Genomic DNA, 14,118 nt, shown 5'->3' with positions numbered 1-14,118 from the left:
GATATTGTCCTTATCATATAATTTTTGATATAAAGACTTTAAAGAATTGTATCAAGTTGCCAAACACCTCGTCATCAATTTAGTGACGCATATGATATTGTCCCTATCATATAATTAATATACAGACTTTAATGAATTGTGTCAAGTTGCCAAACACCTCGTCATCAATTTAGTGACGCATATGATATTGTCCCTATCATATAATTTTTGATATATAGACTTTAAAGAATTGTATCAAGTTGCCAAACACCTCGTCATCAATTTAGTGACGCATATGATATTGTCCCTATCATATAATTAATATAAAGACTTTAATGGATTGTGTCAAGTTGCCAAACACCTCGTCATCAATTTAGTGACGCATATGATATTGTCCTTATTATATAATTTTTGATATAAAGACTTTAAAGAATTGTATCAAGTTGCCAAACACCTCGTCATCAATTTAGTGACGCATATGATATTGTCCCTATCATATAATTAATATACAGACTCTAATGAATTGTGTCAAGTTGCCAAACACCTCGTCATCAATTTAGTGACGCATATGATATTGTCCCTATCATATAATTTTTGATATAAAGACTTTAAAGAATTGTATCAAGTTGCCAAACACCTCGTCATCAATTTAGTGACGCATATGATATTGTCCCTTTCATATAATTAATATAAAGACTTTAATGGATTGTGTCAAGTTGCCAAACACCTCGTCATCAACTACTATATTATGGTTGCGCCGACCTCTCATATTGTATTCTCTTATGTGTTCATAGGATTTTGACAATTATACGAGTAAATTAAATAATATACATATGAAAATGATTAATTATTATATGTATAAGGGAAAAAATGATGAAATATTCCCATATTATCTTAGTATTATAGAGGAAAGACCGTTGCCGACCTCTGATATTGTTCAAACTTATGTATTTATATGATTTTGGCAATTATATGAGTAAATTAAAAAATATACATATGAAAATGGTTAATTATTATATGTATATGGGAAAAAATGCTAAGATATTCCCATATTCTCTTAGTATTATAGAGAAAAGCCATTTAAGTGAGAGGGTATAGTAGTGTAAACGACCGGAATTACGACAGAGGGTTCAAAAACTACTATAGGTAGGCAGTGGTTGCCGACCTCTCATATTGTTCAAAACTTATGTATTCATATGATTTTGGCAATTGTATGAGTAAATTAAATAATATACATATGAAAATGATTAATTATTATATGTATAAGGGAAAAAATGCTGAAATATTCCCACATTCTCTTAGTATTATAGAGAAAATCCATTATAGTGAGAGGGTATAGTAGTGTAAACGACCGGAATTACGACAGAGGGTTCAAAAACTACTATAGGTAGGCAGTGGTTGCCGACCTCTCATATTGTTCAAAACTTATGTATTCATATGAATTTGGCAATTATATGAGTAAATTAAATAATATACATATGAAAATGATTAATTATTATATGTATAAGGGAAAAAATGCTGAAATATTCCCACATTCTCTTAGTATTATAGAGAAAATCCATTATAGTGAGAGGGTATAGTAGTGTAAACGACCGGAATTACGACAGAGGGTTCAAAAACTACTATAGGTAGGCAGTGGTTGCCGACCTCTCATATTGTTCAAAACTTATGTATTCATATGATTTTGGCAATTATATGATTAAATTAAATAATATACATATGAAAATGGTTAATTATTATATGTATATGGGAAAAAATGCAGAGATATTCCCATATTCTCTTAGTATTATAGAGAAAAGCCATTTAAGTGAGAGGGTATAGTAGTGTAAACGACCGGAATTACGACAGAGGGTTCAAAAACTACTATAGGTAGGCAGTGGTTGCCGACCTCTCATATTGTTCAAAACTTATGTATTCATATGATTTTGGCAATTGTATGAGTAAATTAAATAATATACATACGAAAATGATTAATTATTATATGTATATGGGAAAAAATGCAGAGATATTCCCATATTCTCTTAGTATTATAGAGAAAAGCCATTTAAGTGAGAGGGTATAGTAGTGTAAACCACCGGAATTACGACAGAGGGTTCAAAAACTACTATAGGTAGGCAGTGGTTGCCGACCTCTCATATTGTTCAAAACTTATGTATTCATATGATTTTGGCAATTGTATGAGTAAATTAAATAATATACATATGAAAATGATTAATTATTATATGTATAAGGGAAAAAATGCTGAAATATTCCCACATTCTCTTAGTATTATAGAGAAAATCCATTATAGTGAGAGGGTATAGTAGTGTAAACGACCGGAATTACGACAGAGGGTTCAAAAACTACTATAGGTAGGCAGTGGTTGCCGACCTCTCATATTGTTCAAAACTTATGTATTCATATGATTTTGGCAATTATATGATTAAATTAAATAATATACATATGAAAATGGTTAATTATTATATGTATATGGGAAAAAATGCTGAGATATTCCCATATTCTCTTAGTATTATAGAGAAAAGCCATTTAAGTGAGAGGGTATAGTAGTGTAAACGACCGGAATTACGACAGAGGGTTCAAAAACTACTATAGGTAGGCAGTGGTTGCCGACCTCTCATATTGTTCAAAACTTATGTATTCATATGATTTTGGCAATTGTATGAGTAAATTAAATAATATACATATGAAAATGATTAATTATTATATGTATAAGGGAAAAAATGCTGAAATATTCCCACATTCTCTTAGTATTATAGAGAAAATCCATTATAGTGAGAGGGTATAGTAGTGTAAACGACCGGAATTACGACAGAGGGTTCAAAAACTACTATAGGTAGGCAGTGGTTGCCGACCTCTCATATTGTTCAAAACTTATGTATTCATATGATTTTGGCAATTATATGATTAAATTAAATAATATACATATGAAAATGGTTAATTATTATATGTATATGGGAAAAAATGCTGAGATATTCCCATATTCTCTTAGTATTATAGAGAAAAGCCATTATAGTGAGAGGGTATAGTAGTGTAAACGACCGGAATTACGACAGAGGGTTCAAAAACTACTATAGGTAGGCAGTGGTTGCCGACCTCTCATATTGTTCAAAACTTATGTATTCATATGAATTTGGCAATTATATGAGTAAATTAAATAATAAACATATAAAAATTAATATTTATTATATGTATAAAAAAAAAAATAATCATATTATATATGAATAATGGAAAAAAAATGAAATGTTCCTATAATCTCTTAATATATAAGAGAATAGACCGTATGTTGGGTGGCAAACGGAATTGAAAATACCCGCTTTGAGGACAGCGGGTTCAAAAACTACTATAGGTAGGCAGTGGTTGCCGACCTCCCGCATTATTCGAAATATTTATTTCGGATTATGTTTATATTGGTTACATAAAATAAAGTATATTATTATCCGTACAAATTTGTTTCTCAGTTCTATAGAACACGGGACTTGGCTCCGCGGATAATAGGAATATACGCTTTTTAGATAATATCGTTGAAACAAAAGTCAAGTTTCTATTATATATAGAATAACAAATCGTTTCCATATATTATCGTTAATTTTTGGAGGCAGGCAAATATTAATTTATTACCTGCCGTATAGTTGGATTATTATATCGTTACGGTATAATACAAATATGGATTCTTATGAAAGAAATATAAAATTATATATTAAATGTGGAAATATTATCATATGCGCTTGGTTTTATGTTATATATTACCAGAGAGATATATGAAAAGAGATAAATTTTAAATTTATCTTCAAAATGCAAATGATTTAACTTAATATTTATATTGGTTAAACAAAAATTGTACATGTGTGGATACAATAATTATGTATGTTGGAAATAAAATGATATTTTATAATGAAATATGTATATATAAAAAGATAAAATTATAGAAACATATATATTACAATAATTATATGAAATTCTTGTTATATTGGTAAAACAAGTATAAATTAAAAATGAAAATATGGATTACGAATGCTATATAAAAATGGCCGTAATCGAATAGATTTTTTACTTATATTTATATATTTAAAATTTTACCCAAAGGCGAAATATTGAATTTTATTCAATATAATAAAAATCATGGAATTATATAAAGTGAAAAATCTATATATCTATTATATTGCTTATTTCGATTCAAAAAATATGAATGGAATATGAAGGAAAAACATTATTCTGGTTGATCCTGCCAGTAGTTATATGCTTGTCTCAAAGATTAAGCCATGCATGTCTAAGTACACACGAATTAAAAGTGAAACCGCAAAAGGCTCATTATATCAGTTATGGTTCCTTAGATCGTTAACAGTTACTTGGATAACTGTGGTAATTCTAGAGCTAATACATGCAATTAAAACATGAACCTTATGGGACATGTGCTTTTATTAGGCTAAAACCAAGCGATCGCAAGATCGTTATATTGGTTGAACTCTAGATAACATGCAGATCGTATGGTCTTGTACCGACGACAGATCTTTCAAATGTCTGCCCTATCAACTTTTGATGGTAGTATCTAGGACTACCATGGTTGCAACGGGTAACGGGGAATCAGGGTTCGATTCCGGAGAGGGAGCCTGAGAAACGGCTACCACATCTAAGGAAGGCAGCAGGCGCGTAAATTACCCACTCCCAGCTCGGGGAGGTAGTGACGAAAAATAACAATACAGGACTCATATCCGAGGCCCTGTAATTGGAATGAGTACACTTTAAATCCTTTAACAAGGACCAATTGGAGGGCAAGTCTGGTGCCAGCAGCCGCGGTAATTCCAGCTCCAATAGCGTATATTAAAGTTGTTGCGGTTAAAACGTTCGTAGTTGAACTTGTGCTTCATACGGGTAGTACAACTTACAATTGTGGTTAGTACTATACCTTTATGTATGTAAGCGTATTACCGGTGGAGTTCTTATATGTGATTAAATACTTGTATTTTTTCATATGTTCCTCCTATTTAAAAACCTGCACTAGTGCTCTTAAACGAGTGTTATTGTGGGCCGGTACTATTACTTTGAACAAATTAGAGTGCTTAAAGCAGGCTTCAAATGCCTGAATATTCTGTGCATGGGATAATGAAATAAGACCTCTGTTCTGCTTTCATTGGTTTTCAGATCAAGAGGTAATGATTAATAGAAGCAGTTTGGGGGCATTAGTATTACGACGCGAGAGGTGAAATTCTTGGACCGTCGTAAGACTAACTTAAGCGAAAGCATTTGCCAAAGATGTTTTCATTAATCAAGAACGAAAGTTAGAGGTTCGAAGGCGATCAGATACCGCCCTAGTTCTAACCATAAACGATGCCAGCTAGCAATTGGGTGTAGCTACTTTTATGGCTCTCTCAGTCGCTTCCCGGGAAACCAAAGCTTTTGGGCTCCGGGGGAAGTATGGTTGCAAAGCTGAAACTTAAAGGAATTGACGGAAGGGCACCACCAGGAGTGGAGCCTGCGGCTTAATTTGACTCAACACGGGAAAACTTACCAGGTCCGAACATAAGTGTGTAAGACAGATTGATAGCTCTTTCTCGAATCTATGGGTGGTGGTGCATGGCCGTTCTTAGTTCGTGGAGTGATTTGTCTGGTTAATTCCGATAACGAACGAGACTCAAATATATTAAATAGATATCTTCAGGATTATGGTGCTGAAGCTTATGTTAGCCTTCATTCATGGTGGCAGTAAAATGTTTATTGTGTTTGAATGTGTTTATGTAAGTGGAGCCGTACCTGTTGGTTTGTCCCATTATAAGGACACTAGCTTCTTAAATGGACAAATTGCGTCTAGCAATAATGAGATTGAGCAATAACAGGTCTGTGATGCCCTTAGATGTCCTGGGCTGCACGCGCGCTACAATGAAAGTATCAACGTGTATTTCCTAGACCGAGAGGTCCGGGTAAACCGCTGAACCACTTTCATGCTTGGGATTGTGAACTGAAACTGTTCACATGAACTTGGAATTCCCAGTAAGTGTGAGTCATTAACTCGCATTGATTACGTCCCTGCCCTTTGTACACACCGCCCGTCGCTACTACCGATTGAATTATTTAGTGAGGTCTCCGGACGTGATCACTGTGACGCCTTGCGTGTTACGGTTGTTTCGCAAAAGTTGACCGAACTTGATTATTTAGAGGAAGTAAAAGTCGTAACAAGGTTTCCGTAGGTGAACCTGCGGAAGGATCATTATTGTATAATATCCTTATCGTTAATAAATATTTGTTATAATACAAATAAATACAATTTACCAAAATAAAAATATTACAAAATGATTCCACGGAATCAAAAGTTAAAGTCAAAATAAAATGAAGATGGCTTTTATTTTATATGTGGGGCTTGGCAACCTCATAAAAAGACTTTAACATTATTAATGTTGCTGTGCGTATTTGTGGCAGTACTTACTACAACAACGGCGTTTCCTATAAAAACAAATTCTCGAAAATGGAAATCGAAGAAACTAAACTAAATTCGAAAGTAGAAGTCGAATTAAAATAAAAATAATTTTGAATGTGTGGTAATCAAAATAAGTGTGTGTGTATATGGACCATAATATACACGCGTTGCGAATATGTATTGTTCATCTATGTTATGAGCATACGTTGGCTAATGCAACAACCTAAAATATACAATGTTTGTACCTGTCATCCATCAGGTTAATGTTTTATATAAATTTTGCAGTATGTGTCACCCAAAATAGCAAACCATAACCAGATTATTATGATACATAATGCTTATATGAAACTAAGACATTTCGCAACATTTATTTTAGGTATAAAAATAAATTTATTGAAGGAATTGATATATGCCAGTAAAATGGTGTATTTTTAATTTCTTTCAATAAAAACAATATTGACATTATATAAAATTGAATTATAAAACTCTAAGCGGTGGATCACTCGGCTCATGGGTCGATGAAGAACGCAGCAAACTGTGCGTCATCGTGTGAACTGCAGGACACATGAACATCGACATTTTGAACGCATATCGCAGTCCATGCTGTTATGTACTTTAATTAATTTTATAGTGCTGCTTGGACTACATATGGTTGAGGGTTGTAAGACTATGCTAATTAAGTTGTTTATAAATTTTTTATAAGCATATGGTATATTATTGGATTAAATAATGATTTTATTCATAATATTAAAAAAGAAATGAAAAACATTATCTCACATTTGAATGTGAAAAACGAAGAGAAATATTTTCTTTTTCAATCAAATAATACTGAGAAATGTCTAGCATAAAAAATTGAAATATTTTTCATCTAGAATTGTCTCTTATTAATGATTCGGAAAAAGAAAAATCTTGGTTTTGTTATTATTCTTCGTTGGTTCGTTAAATGGATAAAAATGACTTTGCTTACAAGAACTATTGGAACTATTTATAACGAATTTAATTGATTGTTTTATCATTTATATATAAAGAATTTATGGCAAAATATAGTTATATATACAACCTCAACTCATATGGGACTACCCCCTGAATTTAAGCATATTAATTAGGGGAGGAAAAGAAACTAACAAGGATTTTCTTAGTAGCGGCGAGCGAAAAGAAAACAGTTCAGCACTAAGTCACTTTGTCTATATGGCAAATGTGAGATGCAGTGTATGGAGCGTCAATATTCTAGTATGAGAAATTAATGATTTAAGTCCTTCTTAAATGAGGCCATTTACCCATAGAGGGTGCCAGGCCCGTATAACGTTAATGATTGCTAGATGATGTTTCCAAAGAGTCGTGTTGCTTGATAGTGCAGCACTAAGTGGGTGGTAAACTCCATCTAAAACTAAATATAACCATGAGACCGATAGTAAACAAGTACCGTGAGGGAAAGTTGAAAAGAACTCTGAATAGAGAGTTAAACAGTACGTGAAACTGCTTAGAGGTTAAGCCCGATGAACCTGAATATCCGTTATGGAAAATTCATCATTAAAATTGTAATATTTAAATAATATTATTAAGAATAATGTGCATTTTTTCCATATAAGGACATTGTAATCTATTAGCATATCCCAAATTTATCATAAAATATAACTTATAGTTTATTCCAATTAAATTGCTTGCATTTTAACACAGAATAAATGTTATTAATTTGATAAAGTGCTGATAGATTTATATTATTACAGAGCGTTAATTTTTCGGAATTATATAATGGCATAATTATCATTGATTTTTGTGTTTATTATATGCTCTTGTATGATTAACAATGCGAAAGATTCAGGATACCTTCGGGACCCGTCTTGAAACACGGACCAAGGAGTCTAACATATGTGCAAGTTATTGGGATGTAAACCTAATAGCGTAATTAACTTGACTAATAATGGGATTAGTTTTTTAGCTATTTATAGCTAATTAACACAATCCCGGGGCGTTCTATATAGTTATGTATAATGTATATTTATATTATTTATGCCTCTAACTGGAACGTACCTTGAGCATATATGCTGTGACCCGAAAGATGGTGAACTATACTTGATCAGGTTGAAGTCAGGGGAAACCCTGATGGAAGACCGAAACAGTTCTGACGTGCAAATCGATTGTCAGAATTGAGTATAGGGGCGAAAGACCAATCGAACCATCTAGTAGCTGGTTCCTTCCGAAGTTTCCCTCAGGATAGCTGGTGCATTTTAATATTATATAAAATAATCTTATCTGGTAAAGCGAATGATTAGAGGCCTTAGGGTCGAAACGATCTTAACCTATTCTCAAACTTTAAATGGGTAAGAACCTTAACTTTCTTGATATGAAGTTCAAGGTTATGATATAATGTGCCCAGTGGGCCACTTTTGGTAAGCAGAACTGGCGCTGTGGGATGAACCAAACGTAATGTTACGGTGCCCAAATTAACAACTCATGCAGATACCATGAAAGGCGTTGGTTGCTTAAAACAGCAGGACGGTGATCATGGAAGTCGAAATCCGCTAAGGAGTGTGTAACAACTCACCTGCCGAAGCAACTAGCCCTTAAAATGGATGGCGCTTAAGTTGTATACCTATACATTACCGCTAAAGTAGATGATTTATATTACTTGTGATATAAATTTTGAAACTTTAGTGAGTAGGAAGGTACAATGGTATGCGTAGAAGTGTTTGGCGTAAGCCTGCATGGAGCTGCCATTGGTACAGATCTTGGTGGTAGTAGCAAATAATCGAATGAGACCTTGGAGGACTGAAGTGGAGAAGGGTTTCGTGTGAACAGTGGTTGATCACGAGTTAGTCGGTCCTAAGTTCAAGGCGAAAGCCGAAAATTTTCAAGTAAAACAAAAATGCCTAACTATATAAACAAAGCGAATATAATACACTTGAATAATTTTGAACGAAAGGGAATACGGTTCCAATTCCGTAACCTGTTGAGTATCCGTTTGTTATTAAATATGGGCCTCGTGCTCATCCTGGCAACAGGAACGACCATAAAGAAGCCGTCGAGAGATATCGGAAGAGTTTTCTTTTCTGTTTTATAGCCGTACTACCATGGAAGTCTTTCGCAGAGAGATATGGTAGATGGGCTAGAAGAGCATGACATATACTGTTGTGTCGATATTTTCTCCTCGGACCTTGAAAATTTATGGTGGGGACACGCAAACTTCTCAACAGGCCGTACCAATATCCGCAGCTGGTCTCCAAGGTGAAGAGTCTCTAGTCGATAGAATAATGTAGGTAAGGGAAGTCGGCAAATTAGATCCGTAACTTCGGGATAAGGATTGGCTCTGAAGATTGAGATAGTCGGGCTTGATTGGGAAACAATAACATGGTTTATGTGCTCGTTCTGGGTAAATAGAGTTTCTAGCATTTATGTTAGTTACTTGTTCCCCGGATAGTTTAGTTACGTAGCCAATTGTGGAACTTTCTTGCTAAAATTTTTAAGAATACTATTTGGGTTAAACCAATTAGTTCTTATCAATTATAACGATTATCAATTAACAATCAATTCAGAACTGGCACGGACTTGGGGAATCCGACTGTCTAATTAAAACAAAGCATTGTGATGGCCCTAGCGGGTGTTGACACAATGTGATTTCTGCCCAGTGCTCTGAATGTCAAAGTGAAGAAATTCAAGTAAGCGCGGGTCAACGGCGGGAGTAACTATGACTCTCTTAAGGTAGCCAAATGCCTCGTCATCTAATTAGTGACGCGCATGAATGGATTAACGACGGACGTGTTTTCGTTGCGCTCGTGTACAGATTGCGAAGAACTTGGTTTTCCGTGTTTGGAAAGTAATAAAATCGGTGAATTAGTGCTCCGCGAAAGTCGTGTGCTAATTTTCGTGTGTTATAAACAAGCGGTTTGGAAGTAATTAACAATTAATTGTTGGGAATTTTCCACTTAGCACGTGCTGAAGGCGAACTTACGAGTAAGTTTTTCGAGTAAGCTTTTTGATCAGCTGTCACAAAGCTTATTGGTGGGAGTCACTGCTAAGGTTTGTGTCTAGGGAGAGTTTTAGTGCTACCAGACTCTACCGATAGGTGGAGCTCGAGTTCCAGAGCAACTACCTTTTGTCAGCGAGTAAACGAGCATACGGTTGCTGGCGTCGACGGTAGGTGGAGCCACCATCGTATTTATGCCGATGGAGAGCGACAGCAGCGCGAGTGCCTTGAGCGGAAGTAGTGCCTCGATGAAGTCCAGACGAGGCAGGCGCAGAAGCCATCTGGCATCTAAGAGCTCGGCGCCAACGCAGGCGAAATTGGTTGCCCTGGCATCGAATGGAGTGCCAGAACCCGTTGGGGTACTGGAGGAGCCGTTTTCGTCGCTGGAGGACGCCCGGGCGGCTACGGAGAACGCTGCCATTGATGCTGCCCCCCCCCACGCTGCTGCCACCGCTGCTGATCCTACTGCTGCCCCTGCTGCCGACCACACTGCTGCCTCCGCCGTTTTCACTGCTGCTAAAATTGTTGCCACCACTGCCACTGCCGCCACCGCTGCCGCCCGTGCTGGGCAAGCAGCCATGATGGCAGAGCTGTCGGCCACACAGCGCATGGTGAGAAGCAGCTTCCGCAGACTAGGAGAAGTGGACACGGAAGAGCTCTCATATGCTATCAGCCGCTACGATGAGCTGGTGTTGGCGCTAATGCTCCGGTGCGGAGAGCTGGAGACGCGGCTTGCTATGCCGCCACCGCCGCCGCCGTCGTTGAATCTGTTGAAAAATACGGCCGCCAATGCTCCCCAGATGCAGCAGGTTGCACCCATCGCTGCCCGCGGACTACCAAGGTCCGCGAGACGTGGTCAGCGGTGGTGAAGTGCGACGACCCTGCGCTATCGGGGAAAGACATAGCGGAAAAGGTGCGAACGATGGTTGCACCCTCTCTCGGAGTCAGAGTACACGAGGTCCGTGAGCTCCGTCGAGGTGGTGGTGCGATCATTCGCACTCCTTCGGTGGGAGAGCTGCAGAAGGTGGTCGCTTCAAAAAGATTCGCCGAGGTTGGCCTAAATGTGGCACGGAATGCGGCCGAGAAGCCGAAGGTCGTCGTATATGACGTCGACACAGCTATCGGCCCTGAGGAGTTTATGAAGGAGCTCCACGAAAACAACTTCGACAGCGAAATGAATCTGGCCCAGTTTAAGAAGTCAGTGCACCTGGTGACCAAGGCGTGGTCGGTAGCTGACGGCGCCACAGTAAATGTGACGCTGGAGGTTGACGACCGGGCGATGGCGAAGCTTGATGTAGGTCGTGTCTACATCAAGTGGTTCTCATTCCGATGCCGGTCACAGGTCCGCACATACGCCTGCCACAGATGTGTGGGTTTCGACCACAAGGTCAGCGAATGCCGGCAGAAGGATAGTGTCTGTCGCCAGTGCGGGCAACAAGGCCACACTGCGGCAAAGTGCCAAAACCCGGTGGACTGCCGGAACTGCCGCCACAGAGGGCAACCCTCGGGGCATTACATGCTCTCGAGCGTTTGCCCGATATACGGGGCGTTGCTGGCGAGGGTGCAAGCTAGACACTAATGTTTAGCTTCATCCAAGCGAACTGTGGCCGAGGCCGAGCTGCGACCATCGAGCTCGGAGTCCGACTCAGGAGATCGGAGTCTATGTTCGCGCTGGTGCAGGAGCCGTATCTCGGCGGGGACGGAATGGATGTGCTGCCTGAAGGAATGAGAATTTTCATCGATCGGCGAGGGAAGGCAGCCATCCTAGTGGATCACCAGGAAGCCATCTGTATGCCAGTGGAGACCCTCACCACAGATTATGGCGTATGTCTGGTCGTGAAAGGGAGTTTTGGCTCAATCTTCCTTTGCGCCGCATACTGCCAGTATGATGCACCTCTGGAACCGTACATCCGGTACATGGATGCGGTCCTGCTGCAGGCCAGCAGAACCCCCGCAATCCTGGGCCTCGACGCGAATGCAGTGTCCCCCATGTGGCTTAGCAAACTCTCTCGTCATGCCGAGGGGCAAGCTAACTACAGACGGGGTGAGCTGCTGTCAGAGTGGATGCTGGAGGCAAGAGTCGCCGCCCTAAACCAGTCAACAGAGGTGTACACGTTCGATAATTACAGAGCTACAAGCGATATCGACGTGACAATCGTCAATGAGGCAGCATCTATGTGGGCCACATATGAGTGGAGAGTGGACGAGTGGGAATTGAGTGACCACAACATCATTACTGTTGTGGCCGAACCAACTACCGCGCGCGCAGTTGAGAGCATAGCTCCTGTGCCGTCCTGGAACTTCTCCAATGCACGTTGGCGATTGTTCAAGGAGGAAATGGTGAGTAGAGCAGCCGAACTTCCGGAAAACTTCTCAGAGTCGCCGTTGGACCAGCAAGTTTCGACCCTGCGCAGTATAGTACATAATGTATGTGATATTGCGCTGGGAAGAAAGTCCATCCGATTGCCCAGCAGGAGGCACGTTGGTGGACTGCCGACCTCTGTGATGCAAGGCGCGAAGTCCGGAGACTTCGTCGCCTACTTCAAAATGGAAGGCGTCATGATGATGATGCCGCAATAGAGCGTTATTGGTCGACCTGAGGCGGGCCTCAGCCAACTACAAGAAGCTCATTTGGAGGGCGAAAATGGATGAGTGGAAACGCTTCGTGGGAGATCATGCCGACGACCCATGGGGGCGCGTCTATAAGATTTGCCGAGGCCGCAGGAAGTGCACGGAGATTGGGTGCCTCCGCGTGAATGGCGAGATGATCACCGATTGGGGTGACTGTGCACGAGTGCTCCTCCGCAATTTCTTCCCAGTTGCGGAGTCCGAAGCACCGACTGCCATCGCGGAGGAAGTCCCACCGGCCCTCGAAGTATTCGAGGTTGATGCATGTGTTGCCCGGTTGAAGAGCAGGCGCTCTCCGGCTTGGACGGCATTAATGGCACTATCTGCAAGGCAGTCTGGCGCGCCATACCCGAGCACCTTGCATCGTTGTTTTCCCGATGCATCCGATTAGGATACTTCCCGCTGAGTGGAAGTGCCCACGAGTTGTCTCGCTGCTCAAAGGGCCAGATAAGACAAATGTGAGCCCTCCTCATATAGAGGAATATGCTTGCTACCAGTCTTTGGTAAGGTGCTCGAGGCCATCATGGTGAATCGTGTGAGAGAAGTTCTTCCGGAAGGCTGCAGATGGCAATTTGGATTTCGCCAAGGACGATGTGTGGAGGATGCTTGGAGGCACGTGAAGAGCAGTGTTTTGTGCCAGCCGGCGCAATACGTGCTCGGCACATTCGTGGACTTCAAAGGAGCATTCGACAACGTCGAATGGAGTGCTGCACTCCGCGACTAGCCGACTTGGGATGCGGGAGATGGGCTTGTGGCAGAGCTTTTTCTCCGGCCGAAGAGCAGTGATCCGAAGCAGTTCCGGTACTGTGGATTACCGGTAACTAGAGGCTGCCCGCAGGGGTCAATCAGTGGCCCATTTATCTGGGACATACTGATGGATGTACTGCTTCAGCGTCTCCAGCCGTATTGCCAGCTGAGTGCATACGCGGATGACTTGCTGCTTCTCGTCGAGGGAAATTCCCGAGCTGAGCTAGAGGAAAAAGGTGCAGAGCTGATGTCCATCGTAGAAGCGTGGGGAGCGGAAGTTGGCGTTACCGTCTCGACCAGCAAGACGGTAATAATGCTGCTGAAAGGTGCCTTGAGACGTGCGCCTACGGTGAGGTTTGCTGGAGCGAACCTTCCGTATGTGCGTAGCTGT

The 14,118-nt window shown here is 40.0% G+C and overlaps 2 non-coding genes and 1 pseudogene across 2 annotated transcripts; all 3 read left to right on the top strand.

Annotated features, from left to right (window-relative positions):
* Positions 1-4,188: 4,188 nt before the first annotated feature.
* LOC116802766 lies at positions 4,189-6,184 on the top strand. The gene has a single exon (XR_004363122.1). It is a non-coding gene; the product is annotated as a small subunit ribosomal RNA (ribosomal RNA).
* Positions 6,185-6,871: 687 nt separating this feature from the next.
* Positions 6,872-7,050, top strand: LOC116802760. The gene has a single exon (XR_004363119.1). It is a non-coding gene; the product is annotated as a 5.8S ribosomal RNA (ribosomal RNA).
* Positions 7,051-7,444: 394 nt separating this feature from the next.
* On the top strand, positions 7,445-10,193 carry LOC116802763 (annotated as a pseudogene).
* The last annotated feature ends 3,925 nt before the right edge of the window (positions 10,194-14,118 follow it).

The sequence above is a fragment of the Drosophila sechellia genome, unplaced genomic scaffold (genome assembly GCF_004382195.2).
Source record: "Drosophila sechellia strain sech25 unplaced genomic scaffold, ASM438219v1 U_214, whole genome shotgun sequence".
In the NCBI taxonomy this organism is placed as follows: domain Eukaryota; kingdom Metazoa; phylum Arthropoda; class Insecta; order Diptera; family Drosophilidae; genus Drosophila; species Drosophila sechellia.
This window is presented reverse-complemented; position numbering and strand designations above follow the sequence as displayed.